At 43.8% G+C, this 15,500-nt stretch overlaps 1 protein-coding gene across 6 annotated transcripts in view; it reads left to right on the top strand.

Annotated features, from left to right (window-relative positions):
• The first annotated feature begins 1,006 nt into the window (after positions 1 to 1,006).
• Positions 1,007 to 15,500, top strand: part of LOC119971244 (BTG3 associated nuclear protein) — a 253,758-nt gene continuing 239,264 nt past the window's right edge. For all 6 annotated transcript variants that reach the window (XR_005461786.1, XR_005461787.1, XR_005461788.1 and 3 more), the window contains exon 1: positions 1,007 to 1,191. The gene's annotated coding sequence lies outside the window, so the exon portion shown is untranslated. The remainder of the gene's footprint in view (positions 1,192 to 15,500) is intronic.

Below are 15,500 nucleotides of genomic sequence, written 5' to 3'. Positions count from 1 at the left end.
GCTTTAAATTGAGGGGAGATAGATATAGGACAGATGTCAGAGGTAGGTTCTTTACTCAGAGAGTAGTAAGGGTGTGGAATGCCCTGCCTGCTACAGTAGTGGACTCGCCAACACTAAACGCATTCAAATGGTTATTGGATAGGCACATGGACGATAAGGGAATAGTGTAGAGGGACTTTAGAAGGGTTTCACAGGATGGTGCAACATCGTGGGCCGAAGGGCCTGTACTGCGCTGTAATGTTCTATGTAAGTTGGTGGTTGAGTGAAACGTTTCACTCATTTTAAAAGTACCTGGTTCTCTATCTAAAGTGCTGTGACCACAACGCGATAGGAAGGAGCAGATGCTGGAAAATAGGATTAAAATGAGCGGCTAGTTCTCTTTTATTTTGGCAGACACTTGACCTGAATAGCCTCTTTCTGTACCGTATATTTTCTATGGTCCTACTGAACACCTATTGATTGTCTGATGTTGTTAACTGAGACCACTGAAAGTAGTGAAAGCAACCCATCGAACTGAACTGGTGAGGATATTCAGTTTGATGATCAGTCAGCAAAAACCTCCCAATCGAAATTCAAATTTTGTGCTTTTCAGAATCTGACCGAGACACTTCGAAAATTACCAAAAGCGTAAATATTAATAAAATGATATTAAGCTGTAAATATGAATTAGAAATTGGCTGGCCTTTCAGTTTCGTCCGCTCCGCATACACAACGCGCGATTAAAAACGTAATAAAACAGCAAATGGCAATTTTCACCCGCTAAACTGGTCAGCTGAAGACAGTGCAGGGATCCGGACTTTAAAAAAAAGCACAGCGGGGCTGTTTTCTGACTCTCCTTGGTTTTCCTAGAGATAATTTATAAAAACGTAAAGGGTGAAAACTACTTTCTGACGGACGATAAGATTATCAGCGATATTATGAATAAATTCGGCATTAAACGTGTGGCTAGGAAGGGGTTCCGTGAGGAACTGGCAGTCGGCAGCCGCTCGCGCACCTCCCCCCTGTGATGGCGGTTAAGACAGTTGGGCAGAGGAAGAGAACGTGTGCGCGAGGCAGCAGTCGGCGCGCCCGCGCGGCCCAGCGCCGCCATCTTGTGTCCCCCGGCGCAGGCCGTTGCTGTGTGGAAGGGATTCTCTCGCGAGGAAGGACGCCATTATCGCATTTTAACAAACAAGAAACGAGAACTGAACGGTAATAACCACCGCGATAGCGCGGCTCTCGTCTGTAAATTCTTGTCCGGTTCCGCTCGCCTGCTGCTTGCAAGCGAAATGGCTGCAAAATGCCGATTACGTTTTTCTCTCTCCATGAATGGGAGTCGGACCGTGAGGTGGAGAGGCCTACAGTATATCGGCCTGACTTTTAATTCTCGTTGTTTTATCTGTCCTCTGTAACGAGTAAAGTGGTAATAATTGAAGGTGGTGCCAGAGACAGGGCTGCTGGAGAATTTTGATATTCATTTGCCTTCTACTCTACCAGTTTATTAATTTGTTGAGTAAACGTATTGAAATATAAATCGTTCAGAGTCGCCTGGTTTATTTATTAGATTGTTGGGAGGTGAAGATATATAACAGGAAATTTAAAACGACTACGGTTGAACGTTATTTTTTTCGAATGTATGGGAACATTCAATATCTTTCTGCATGCCCATTCTAATCTCTTTTCGGAAAATAATTATTTTTTTATCTTTCACACAACGACGAAATTAGTTAGTTACGCGCCGAGATTACACCGGCAGACAATACAGGCGTACAAACATTCAGAGATGAATGTTGTTTATGGCCTAATTCTTCGTAGACCTGGACATTTAAGTTTTATCGCTGTCCAGATCAGTTATTCAGTACATTTCAAACAGAATTCGAACAATTTGGTGCCAGTTCACACAACACGCAATTGAGTTGGTAGTAAGATCATAGAAAATATGAAATTCACGTCTGCAAAATTTAAGAATAATTTATAATTCCGCATACTCCGTCTTGTGGTATTCCCAACCTTGCCTCTCGCCTGAGTTGTGGCTATCTTCAGTTTAAATCACCACCAGTCAGCTTTCCTAAGGAAAGCAGTCTATGGCGACCTTTACTATTGTGGAATTTAGTTAATTGTGAATCTTATATTTAGTTGTAACTAAAGCAGTTATTTAGATGTAACTAAAGCAACGATGCAGTTGGGTACTCCGAGTACCCGATTGCTGCTGCTACAAATTCGGCATAAATGGGATGCTAGAGTCTTACACTTCAGAAGGTATGCTCGCATTACTAGAGCTTCGAAAGGGGAGAGCCTGTTCTTGCTAGTAATTGTAATATTGTAACTGAAATTGGCATGCAGGGTTTCTTCCTTTTGTGAGTGTGTAAAGCATAGCTTGTGTATGATCACATATCGTGCAAAACGAAGGTAAGTTAAATAAACCCGGTATCAAGCATTTCCCATGCAAAACTTGCAGTTGTGAACAAATGAGAGCCTTGGACAACCTTGTGTCTACGCTTGTTGGTTAAGGGCGTTTTCTTTTAACATGCCTGAGTTCGTCTCCATATTGGACATGCACAGTTGATAGTTTTACAAATACCATTCGCAAATGCTGTTGGTGATGAATTGGAAATTACATTTTCCCATTAAGTTTGTCCTGAAACAATTTGCATAATGTCATTAACAACAATCTGCTGGGAGCAAATACAAGCGTCAGTATTTTGTAAAGGATGGATGTCTGTTTATAGATGCTACTTCCAGCATTTTCTGTATTTCTTTGTTTAAATGTTTTTTGGGATCAAATGCAATGGAATATTCTACCCAATAGTTTTTGAACATTTCTACTGTTTAATCTAGCCATCAAGACATTAACAGTTGTACAGAATGCCACTGTAATGTAATCTTGGTGTTCCAATGGTATTCACTTTTCATTGGAATCCTGGTATTAAATTGCAGTTTTGGACTTGATAAAATCCATTAAATCTGTTTTGAGAATAGGCTTGCAAGAAGATCCTATGATCATACATAAATGTTCAGTTTTAGCTTGTATTGTACTTTTCATCATTTTCTTGTCACGGCAGCATCTAAGGAGAGAAAAGGGCTAATGTTTTGAGTCCAGATGACCCTTTGTCAAAGTTAAATGACACAGAAAGTGGGTGATATTTATACTGTAGGGTGAGGGAAAGAAAGATGAGTCATAGCCACAGAAACCAAAAGTAAAGAGTGCTAATGGCAGTCCCCAGAGAGAATAAAAGGTGTAAACGGCCAAACAGCAGAGAAACTAAAATCCAGGCAAAGGACAGACTGTGGGCATGGGAGCAGGGTCTTGTGTTAAAATGGCAAGCAATGGGAAAGTCAGGGTCCTGAATGTGCACAGACCGAAGGTGCTCAGCAAAGCAATCGCCCAGTCTACATTTGGTCACTCCGATATAGAGGAGACCATATTGGGAGCAACGAAAAAGGTGAAAGTGAAGCGCTGCTTAACCTGGAATGAGTGTATTGGGTCTGGGCTGTTAGGCAAGGAAGAGGTAAAAAGGGGCAAGTGTTAACACCTGCGATTGCACAGAAAGATGTCATGGGTGAATGGAGAGGTGTTGGATACGGTGGAAGAATGAACTAGGTTATCCCGGAGGGAACCGTCTCTGCAGGATGCTCACAGAGGGACTGAAGGGAAGTTGCGTTTGTTAGTGGCATCACGCTGGAGTTGGTGGAAATGGCGGAGGATTATGCATACTGAGGCTGGTGGGGTAAAATGCGAGAACGAGGGGTCTCTACCCTTGTTCTGGGAGGGGGTCGAGGGTAGTTCACGGGAGATAGACCGCGTGCTGTTGAGGGCCCCGCCAACAACTGGTGCGAAACCGTTGTTGAAGAAGTAGAAACACATTTCCGAAGCACCACTTTTGGAAAGTCGCATCATTGGAACAAATGCGACGGCAGCAAAGGAGTTAGGAGAAAGGGATGGAGTCCCTGCTGAGATTTTCCAGCATTTTCTCTTTTGATATATATGTATATAATAAAAAATAAATAATCTAGGGTTCTTCAGTTGCATATTGTAAATTATGTTTCACTGCCCTGATGTTGTACACCATTCAAAGCATATTGATAATGTACTGAAGAGAGCCAAACTGACCAGGACTATGAAAAGTTTCCTACTTCATGGGAGGCAAAAGTGAGGTCAATTGAGCAAATATCTGAAGACCCCAATAAACTTGGCACTCCTGATTTATTTGACTTTTGGAACTAATGATTCCACCTCCCTTTACAGGCAAACCAGTTGACCGCATTAAATGGCAGATGCAGCAAGACAGATTCACAGATTTCTCAGCAACCACCCAGATGTTTGTCTACCATGAGTCACAAATTCTTATTAAAAATCTTTTCTCCACCATGAAGGCTTTTAACTCTTTGGAAGATCTAGCCTCTGAATTCCCTCAATGACTACTCACTTCCTGATGGTTCAATCTCTTACTGAGGTTGCTTCCACAGGATTCACAAAGCTACTTCTGCCTCTAATTATGCGCACACTTTCAACTCTTGCGGACCACTAGCTTCACAAGTTGTCACTGCGCCTGGATATCTCAGATCTGCAGTTTCCTGGCTGCATTGAGCAATAAACGGTTCCCAGGGCACCTCTGAGCCCAAACTATTTTCAGCACAGAATCTGTGATCATATCTCCACCCACCCCCACCAAGACGTCTCTGAGCCCTAATTGCCTGGAACATGCTGGCGACTCCCATGCTTTCCCTGTGAACTGCAAACCACTCGAGGTCTGAACTTTAACAAATTCCCTCTCCTACCAAATATACAGAGACGTTTACGTTTCACTCATCTCCATGACAGGATTTCCTTTCAGGGGTTGCTGAATGCTTTTCAACTCATTTAGCTCTTAACTCCAAAAACAAAATATCTGTCTGGACTAACTACACACTTGTGTAACCATTGCAGACATCATATCTCCAGCTATAGAAGCCCATCTGCTGGTTTACGACTCAATTTCTTCTACATTGACTCTAGTAAAGACACGAGTCACCTTGTGAATTGGCAGTCTCTGAAACCACCTTACTATCACAATTTTCCCAAACTAGACATCTCTAAAATATTAGCATGGCCCATGAACTAGATGTCTGTCACAACTACCCCAGAAGATGCGTCGCCAGTGTGATGCATTTTCTCATTTGCTGTTTACGTATAATAAGTTACAATATGTTATACATTTTTAAACCATCCTAAGCATGCAGAATAATCTGCTCCTTCATTAACCAATGATTTTCACAAGTCCAACAGCATTCTGCTTAATTCTATGTTCAGTTTTCAGATGAAAAAATTACTATTTGCAATAGTTTTTGAAAGATGTCTTACAAATAATTATAGTCCAAAGTCCACCTGCAAAATAAGATTCCTCATTGTCATGCGCAGGTAAATTTTCTTAAACCGCCTGTGCTGAATCCAACTTTTGAATCTTAGTGTCCTAGTCTGTAGCTTTCTCATCTTTAAGCTGCACACAGAATGTCTGTTAAGTCCATATTTATATTGTCACCATCTTTGTTAACTTTAATTCTATCTTCATTTTTGGGACTCAAAATATTTTAAAGATAAGTTTAAAAATGGCTTCCTTGTACCAACACCCATTCTTTCGTTGGTCAAAATCTTCTGTAGCCAACTGGTGAGCCTCAAGTCCGTAGCAAGCAAATTATTGGCAAGAATTCTCAGGGACAGGATTTATACCCATTTGGAAACAAATAGACACACAAGCGATAGACAGCATGATTTTATGAAGGGGAGGTCATGCCTCACTAACATGATTGAGTTTTTTGAGGAGGTGACAAAGATGATTGATGAGGGGAGGGAGGTGGATGTTATTTACGTGGACTTCAGTGAAGCCTTTGACAAGGTGCCTCATGGCAGACTGGTACAAAAGGTGAAGTTACATGGGATCAGAGGTGAGGTGGTAAGATGGGTACAGGACTGGCTCGGTCACAGAAGGCAAAGGGTAGCAGTAGAAGGGTGTTTTTCTGAATGGAAGGTTGTGACTTCCTTCATCGTAATAATGATTTGTTCTGAAGTGTTTACATATCCCTCTGAGACACCACCAATCAATGTGAACCAACGAGTACAGCGACAACTTTGGTGGAAAATCAGTATGACCTGGAAACAAAACAGCACAAATCCAACCCAGCCAACTACCGCCTTATCAGTCCACTCGATCATCAGTAAAGTGATGGAAGGAGTCATCAACAGTGCTATCAAGCAGCACTTGCTTAGCAATAACCTGCTTTCTGACACTCAGTTTGAATTCCAGGCCACTCACCTCCTGACCTCATTACAGGCTTTATTCAAACATGGAAAAAAGAGTTGAACTCTAGGGGCAAGGTGAGAGTGACTGCCCTGGGATCAAGGAGCCTGAGCAAAACTGGGACTTGGGGAAAATTCTCAACTCTTTGGAGTGATACCTAGCATGAAGGAAGATTGTTGTGGTTGTTGGTCAGTCTTCTCGGCTCGAGGACATCACGGCAGGTGTTCCTCAGGGTTGTATCCTAGGCCCAGCCATCTTCAACCGCTTCATCAACGACCTTCCTTCAATTATCAGGTCAGAAGTGGGGATATTTGCTGATGATTGTATGAAGTTCAGCACCATTCGTGACTGCTTAGCCACTGAAGCAGTCGACATGCAAATGCAGCAACACCTGGACAATATCTATGCTTGGGCTGACAAGTTACATTTGCAACACACAAGTGCAAGTCAGTGACCGTCCCAACAAGGCAAAGTCTAACCATACGAAATAGGAGCAGAAGTAGGCCATTTGGCCCCTCGAGCCTGCTCTGCCATTCAATGAGATCACGGCTGGTCTGTTTGCATTTGAGTTCCACATTCCCCATCTACTCATAACCTTTGATTCCCTTGTCTGACCAGAATTTATCTACCTCTGCCTTAAAAATATTCCGTGACCGCACTTCCACTGCCTTCTGAGACGGAGCGTTCCAAAGTCTCTCAACCTGTCTGAGAAAAAACATTTCTCCTCGTCTGTTTCCTAGAAGGGCATCCCCTAATTTAAAAATAGTGCCTCCTAGTTCTGAACTCGCCACAAGAGGAAACATACTTTCAATGCCCACTTTGTCAGCACTGTTCAGGATCTTATTAATTTCAATCATTCCAACCCTTACTCTTTTAAACTCTCGTGAAAAGAAATTCGGCCTTTCCAACCTATCCTCATAAGACAATAGCTTATTCCTGGTATCAATCTAGAAAACATCTTCTGAATTGCCTCCAACACATCCTTAAATAAGGAGACTAATACTGCACACAGTATTCAATGTGCGATCTTAATGCCCTGTACAACTGGAGCAAAACATCTTTCTATGTTCAATTCCTCTCAATAAAGTATAGCATTCCATTAGTCGTCTTGATTACAATCTGCACCTGCATGTACTAACCTTTTGTAACTCCTGCACGAGAACATCTAAATTCCTCGGCATTGTTGTCCACTCACTCAACCTATCTTCAACCTTCTGCAAACTCTGTACGTCGTCTTCACAAGATACCTACCTATCTTTGTGTCATCTGCAAATGTAGCAAACTTCGCACCCCTAGTCTAAGTCATTAATACAAATTGTAAAAAGCTGAGGCACCTGAACAAACACCTGCGGGACTCTGTTGTCTCACCCTGCCTATCAGACAAGGACCATACTTATGCAAATTCTGTTTTCTGTGAGCCAGCATATCTTCAATCCAGGCTATGCAGGCTAATATGTTACCCTATACCATAAGCTTCTACCTTTAATGCGGCACTTTATGTATTCTGGAAATCCAAGTACAGTATGTCTGCAGGATCCCCTCTATCCATTGCAAATGTTACTCCTTCAAAGAACTCTAGTAAGTTGAGGAAACACAATTTCCTTTTCCTAAAACCATGTTGACTCTTCCCAATTACTTGAGCTTCTTTAAGTGCTGAGCTATAACCTCTTTAATGATTGATTCTAACACCATCACCATGACAGATGTCAAACTAAGTAGTCTATAGTTTTCTGCCTCCCTCCTTTCTTGAATAAAGGTGTTATACTTGTTACTTTCCAGCCTGATGGAACCATTCCAGAATTTCACAAATTTTTGGAAAATCAACGCATCTCGTACCTCATTCGCGACCTAGGAGAAATCCATCTGGACCTGGAGACTTATGGTCTTCCCATACCTGACCACCAACATCACTCAAGGCATACGAGCGAAGCATTGCTCGCAAAGCATGGAATGCTGATTTCCATGATATAGCTGGAGTAGATTCCATCGTATGCATTGGCATGTTATTACTTGCCCATCCTCTTTCATATGCCATTCTATTTTCTAACTGCACCTCCTTTTTCACACCTGTACCTCTCCTGTGTATTGCTTTCTGCCTGCACTGCTCTTGCACTCACTTCACCTGTTTTTATCTTCCATGCTGCCATCTCAATTGGTTGGTCATTTTCCACAGCGGCGGTTTTGATAGCTGATTCTGCCAGAGAGATTTGCCTTTGTATGTCACTCGGTATCTTTTGATGGGCCTTAACCTTATCTACCACAGCTCATTTGGGCAACTAGTCTGCCTCAGCTGATTGATCACTTCCGAATGTTGTTTTTGTCAGGCGTTGGAAATTACATATCCCCCATCTATTCCACGTCATAATGTAATCATGGGCAACCCCAAATGCATAACTATTATCAGTGTACATGGTACTGTTTGGCCTCCCCTAACTTCAACGCTTCGGTGAGTGCTGTCAATTCTGCCACTTGGGTGGACAATTGCCTGGGAAGGCTTTGTTTGATTAGGACACCTCCTTTTCTATCTACCACGGCCCAACCTCTCCTGGAGAGTCTGTCCAAGCAGTGAGATGACCTGACTATGAACAAGGTTGAAGTCCACATCGTCTAAGGGATGCTCAAGTATCCTGCTTGGAACTTTGCCATCTGGGTCACTCGCACACTCATCCCCTTACCCAATGTCTAGAATGCCATCAATGTGATTATTACCCGTATCCTGAATTATCTGCACTAATTTATCTCTGGACAATTACAGCACTCCCCAGGTGGTTCTCTTGCTGTCGTAGACTGTCTTCAACGTCCCAGTGCTTTGCAGTTCCACATCATACTGTATCTTTTATGTGAGGTAAACTTCCCTGCCATTACATCGGCTCACTTGTTCAGACTGCACATGTAGCACCGTCAATAGAATACATGTGACTTTGTTGAGAAATATGCTACCAACTTCATGTGGCCCCCATGTTCCTGGGTACCTTGTACTATTGTAGCTGCTGTCGTTATTGGCAAATAGATGGAATGGCTTTCCAAAATCGGGTAGCACCAGGGTGGGTAGCATTGTGAGGGCTCATTTTAGGTGAAAAGGTGCCTTTCCCTGGTCCTTTTTTCACTCGACGGGGTCCAGGGCTGCTCACCACCCTTTCACCAGGCTCTGCATTGGGCTGGTCACCTTTGAGAAGCCCTTGATAAAATTGCAACAGTAGTTAGAGTCCCAGGGTCTTCTTTACTTCTCGTAAATTAGTCAGCCGATGCATTTTGTCGATTGCCTCCTTCCCATCTATAGACATAGATTGCTTTCCCTGTTCTATGTTGTATCCCAAATCTGAACCTTCATCTGGCCTATCTGTACATTGGTTTGCCTTTAAAGCCAGCTTTTGCCAAAGCCTCCAAATTAGCTATAACAGCAATGACATGTCCCCTCTGTGCAGTGGAGGTTTTAAGTAAATCTTCTATATATTGTAGGACTATATTATTCTACAGGGATAAATCTAGTGCTTCTAGACCCGCTGAAATATCACCAGGCTATTGTGAAATATTTATGACACCTGTGTCCAAGTATATTGTTAGTTGCCCAAGGTAAACTTTAATTTCCCGTGGGATTTTCTGGCAAGGGATATTGCCCAGGACCCATGATCAATGTCCAGTACTGTGACTATCTGATAGCTAGGTGTCAGCCCATAAAAGGTGGTTGCGAGACGAGCTACAATGGGGGAAATCCTCTGGTGTTACTTCATTGAACGTTAATAATCTGGTACAATCTGTTGGGTTTCTTTACTGGCCACACCACTGAGATGGTGACGAATGCAGTGGGTCGCAGAACCCCCCACCCCTCGATTCTACTAACTATTGGACCATTGTAGTGACTGCTTCTGCCTTTATTGTTTACTGTATGTGTGGCTTGTGAGCTAGTCCTTTGACAAATATGAGTTCTATCCTTACCAGCTCAGTGTCTTGCTTGTCTCATGCCCAGACAGAGGGAACATACTGGTGAATCAGACTCCAAGTCCCCATTATCTTCCAGGTTCGATTCCTGGCTGGGTCACTGTCTGTACGGAGTCTGTACGTTCTCCCTGTGTCTGCGTGAGTTTCCTCCGGGTGCTTTGGTTTCCTCCCACTAGTCCCGAAAGATGTGCTGTTAGGTAATTTGGACATTCTGAATTCTCGCTGTGTAACCTAATAGGTGCCGGAATATGGCGACTCGGGGCTTTTCACAGTGACTTCATTGCAATGTAAGTCTACTTGTGACAAGAAAGATTATTATTATTATTATTATTATGGCTGGCTACTACTGTGATCCAGGATAACTTCCCATCCGGATGCCAGTGTGTCCTCGTCTCTCGTTTTGGTGGCCACATGATCCGGCTACCGTTGGGATCAATCAGCACTTCTAGCTCCTTCAGGAGATCTAATCACTGACACTGTCCCATCTGTGGTCTGACCACCCAGAGGTATGCTGAAGTTATAAGGTGTCACATTTCTAACAGTGTGGTTTCGCTCTTATCTGTCTTTAAGGGATTTCTTCGTATTCCTGATACTGTCATGTAGAGTTTAGTAATTAGCAGTGGTAGGTCAGTGCTGGATATGGAAGCTTTGGTGTCTATTATTAACCTCTTGCACAGCTGGCTCCTTAACAATGCATCAACAAACATCCTAGGATCCCCACTGTCCAAGTCTCTGGGCGCCAAAACTACCTAATTCTGACAGGCTAGCAAGATTATTTCCATGATGGTAGTTTTTGTCAGGGGGGATTTTGTCACCCCTTCTCTCTGATGGAAGCCCCTCTTCTACCATACCTAGTGTACAGCATACCTTCTTCCAGTGTCTTAACTTTTCGCAATTATTACACTGTCGTTCTTTAGCTCCTTTCGCCGCATTACACTCCCTTGCCAAATGTCCTCAGTTTCCCACATGCATAACAAATTGCCACTGGACCATTAACAGCTGCTATCTTCTTGCTTGTTCCTTTTTAAAGTTTATTGTCTATTTCCGTTGGCCATTCAACTATGTCATAATATGTGTCCCACTGGGACGCTTAACCACAGATCCTTTGATGTTCTGCTCATAACCCTTCCATCAACATTTTTAGAAACACCGGGAAATCATGGTTACGATTATTTACACCCAAAAAATCCTGTTAGGCGGTATACTTTGGTTTGCGTACTCAAATGACCCATTGCCTTTATTTTCTATGACTCCCATTTCTGCCGACCAATTGGATCAAGGGTCTCCCAGCCCCCTCTGACCAGGTTTTTAAACTCTGATATCTGCCCTGGGAATTTAGCTCAACAATGTTGGTCCACCTTCCACTCAGTCACTAAGAGTGTTCGTTTCTAACCATAGTGGTCTGGGTACCTTGGATTAGACCAAGACTTGAATGTTTTCTTCATGAAGATTGTGGATATCTATCAGTTCCTCTAATGTGTCCGAAAATTCTGTGTTGGCATAGTTCTGTTTCAGGGAAGGCAACTCTTTGGCTCTCATTTGTTTTTCAGCTGGGGTGAACGATACCTGCCTCGCCAGTGCCTGCATTATATTACCCTGTCTGTCTTGTATTTTTTCTTGAATATTGAGGGCTGTTATCTCACAATTTCCCCCATTTGGTGGTGTTGTGAAATATGGTTTGTTATACAGAGGTGGGTGCCACCCTTCCGCACTGTCATACAGTGCCGCTTCCTCATCTAAACTAGCCCAATCAATTTTGTTTTTGTCTTCACTCATGGCTGTGCTTTGTCTCTGGCTGCTGCTTTATTCTGAAGATCACACAGCGGCTCGGACCTACACTCCACCTCTTGGTTTAGCCCCATAGTGATCTTGACTTCTGTCCTGCAACAGATCTGATCTCCCCTGGCATCTTTGGCTCTGTACACAATCCCTTTGTTTCACCCTGTTATCTCCCACATTGATCTCAATGGTCCATTTTTGAGGCCGTCAAACTTGCACTCTTTCTTTGGGTGATAAATTAATGGTATTCACCTGCTTAATGTGTCTGATCACCAGATTCTCCAGCCACTATTAGATTATCCTGCTGACAGGGGGGTGAGTGATAGGGTGCTATCAGGGGTCTGGGTCGGGGAGGGGAAGATCTCGGACATCTATAAGATTATGCAGGAGGTGGAGGAGGTACCAGTAGAGGAGCTGAAAGATAAGTGGGAGTTAGAGCTGGGGGAACAGATAGAGGACGGGACATGGGCAGACGCCCTGGAGAGAGTCAACTCGTCGTCGTCATGTGTGAGACTAAGTCTCATTCAATTTAAGGTACTGCATAGAGCCCACATGACGGGGACAAGGATGAGTCGGTTTTTCGGGGGTGAAGACAGGTGTATTAGATGTTCGGGAAGCCCTGCGAATCATGCACATATGTTTTGGGCATGTCCGGCACTGGAGGAGTTCTGGAAGGGGGTGGCAGGGACGGTGTCGAGAGTGGTGGGGTCCAGGGTCAAGCCAGGATGGGGACTTGCGATCTTTGGGGTTGGGGTGGAACCGGGGGTACAGGAGGCGAGGGAGGCTGGAATATTAGCCTTTGCGTCCTTGGTGGCTCGGAGGAGGATCCTGATTCAGTGGAGGGACGAAAGGCCTCCGAGTGTTAACACCTGGTTAAACGACATGGCAAACTTCATCCAATTGGAAAGGATCAAATTCGCCCTGAGAGGGTCGGTGCAGGGGTTTTTCAGGCGATGGCAACCCTTCCTAGACCTCTTGGATCAGAGATAGAAACTGAGGCCGTGACAGCAGCAACCCGGGAGGGGACGGGAGGGAGGGGGGGAGGAGGGGGGGGGGGGGGGGTAGGGGGGACAAAGACGAAGGAAGTACGGTAGCGGTGGTGGCACGGGCAAGGCCTGCCCGAGGACGCTGCTAGAAATGATAAGTTGGTCTGACTGTCGGTTCGCCGGCGGGGGGGTGGGGGGGACGCGCGAGTAGGGGGGGGGGGGGACTTTTTTCTTTTTCTTGTTAAGTAGGGGGGTTTGACTTTGTTTTGTTATAATTTAAATGTAAATGTAGGGGGGGTTAAAATGTTTGTATTTTGAAAAATTTCTTCAATAAAAATTATTTAAAAAAAAAAAAAGATTATCCTGCTGACTATGCCAAATATAGTGGAATATCAAAAGACACATGACACAGGTAGTGGAAGGTACAAACAATACCAGGTTATTTCATACAGGGGACAAAGCTTGAGAGAGAATGATCACTGGTTGCAGGTGGCCTCACATATTTATACACTCTTACAACCATGCCGAGGTGCCAATAAGCATGGATTCCGCTCATTATATGACTGTGTGACAAAGGACTTGTCAAAACTGTTGAAACTAATCAAGTCCCAGCCTTGGATTAATCAGGTCACAAATTGACCAGGTCTCAACCCTTAAATCAATCAGACCTACAGCTATGTATTACTACTATGCTGCGCTTATAATTCCAATTTCCCCAAAATGAGTACATATTAATTAACAACAGGCAAACTGCGGTTGAACATACCATACTACACATTAAATGACAAGTGTGACGAAGATGGATCCCACAGATCTCTCACCATGGCGTCACTGGCCACTGAGTCACAAAATCTCATTAAAACTGTCTCCCTCATGAATGATTTCAACTTGCTTTTAAAGATATAGGGCTGGATTCTTCCGCAAGATTGTCACGGATCATGTAAAGGTCATTGACCTCGGGTGGAAATTTCCGGTCCCCGAGTGGGCACAGCCGGAGATTCCCGCCCATCGAATTCCCTCAAAAGCTATTCTGGACTGCCTCAATGACTGCTTATCCCCCAAGACTTTTCCCAAGACTGCCTGCCCTCCACGTGATTCACAAAACTGCATCCCCACCTCAAATTACCGGCACATTTTCAACTCTGTTGCAAACTACTAGCTTTACTAAGCTGTCACTTCCCTGGATTTCTCCGAACTCCAGTTTCACGGCTACACCAGGCTGCCAGGGCTTCTCTCAGCCCAAACTGTCTCCAGCTCCCCAGGACGTTGCTGAGCCCTAATTGTTTGGAGCATGCAGACAGCTACCAGAGTTTCTCTGTGACCTGCAAACCACTTGAGGTCGAAATCGTAACCAGCTCTCTCTTCTTGCAATCACACAGACAGATTGAAAGCAGAGAATGTTCTTTAGCTTCACCCATCTCCATGATGACATATAGCCTTTTATGAATTCTTTTAAACTAATTAAGCTCAAACTCCCAAAGCAAAACCTCAATGGACTGCCCTTGCAAGCAATGTAGACATCACATTTTCAGCTGAATCATCTGCTGCTTTATGATTCCATCCCTTATGCAGTGACTCGATTATATATATTTAAAAAAATCATAGGTAACCTTGTGAACTGCCATTTTCTTTTGGGTGCACTGGCAGTCTTTAAAACCCAGCATTTTGGTTACCTTAACAATAAGCTTCACTGAACTAAACAGTACCCTAAAATATTAACGTGACCTATGAACCAAATATTAATTGCATATGTGATATAACATAGTTCTGCACTGAGGATAACAAATGGCTTTTCTTAGCATGTTGACACTGAGGACTTTGATGACATATGGCAGTAAGGAAGCAGATGGTGCTCATTAGTCCTGCGTCAGAGCTATTTGCCAATAGCTCAGGGAAGTGTGCCTCATCTGAAAAAGCATGACATTTGCAGTCACATCACAAATCTGTTCCAGTTCTTACATTATTTAATGAACTGCTTCTGCCAAGCATGGTCATTACTATTCATGTGAACTAACATGAGAGGGTCACCGGCTACTACAGGAACACTATCTGTACATAGCTTTCAGACTCCGGGCTCAGTTGCTGCTACGGCTGTCTGCCTCAGCTGCCTTTTTGACATTGAGGTGGGCTTGGCGAAGAGGGTGGCAAATGTGCAGATGTGATGCCATCTTCTAGTCCCACTGTGTGACTTCCATTGCTAGACTGTGACCTAATACTACCACTGAGATGTGGAGAGCAGATTATTGTGGAGGGCAGATTAAAGCAAACCTACCAATTGAAATCACCATTTTGCCTAATATGGAGGACATGGTGTAGCACAGAGAGCCCACATGGCCTCAACATGAATATTCATGAGAGATGCTACTACTGTTGTCACAGACTTTAAGAAGGCCCAGTAGCAATGTCCACTGAGGTTAATGCTGTTACAGCTATTGCAGAATGTCTGTGCTATACCTGTGAACTCTGATGTGTTAGGCAGGTTGGTTCGACATTGACTGCAATTGGATGCAGGGAAGCTAGAAACAAACGTCTGACACCGGAG

Source organism: Scyliorhinus canicula, chromosome 9 (assembly GCF_902713615.1).
Source record: "Scyliorhinus canicula chromosome 9, sScyCan1.1, whole genome shotgun sequence".
NCBI lineage: Eukaryota > Metazoa > Chordata > Chondrichthyes > Carcharhiniformes > Scyliorhinidae > Scyliorhinus > Scyliorhinus canicula.
This window is presented reverse-complemented; position numbering and strand designations above follow the sequence as displayed.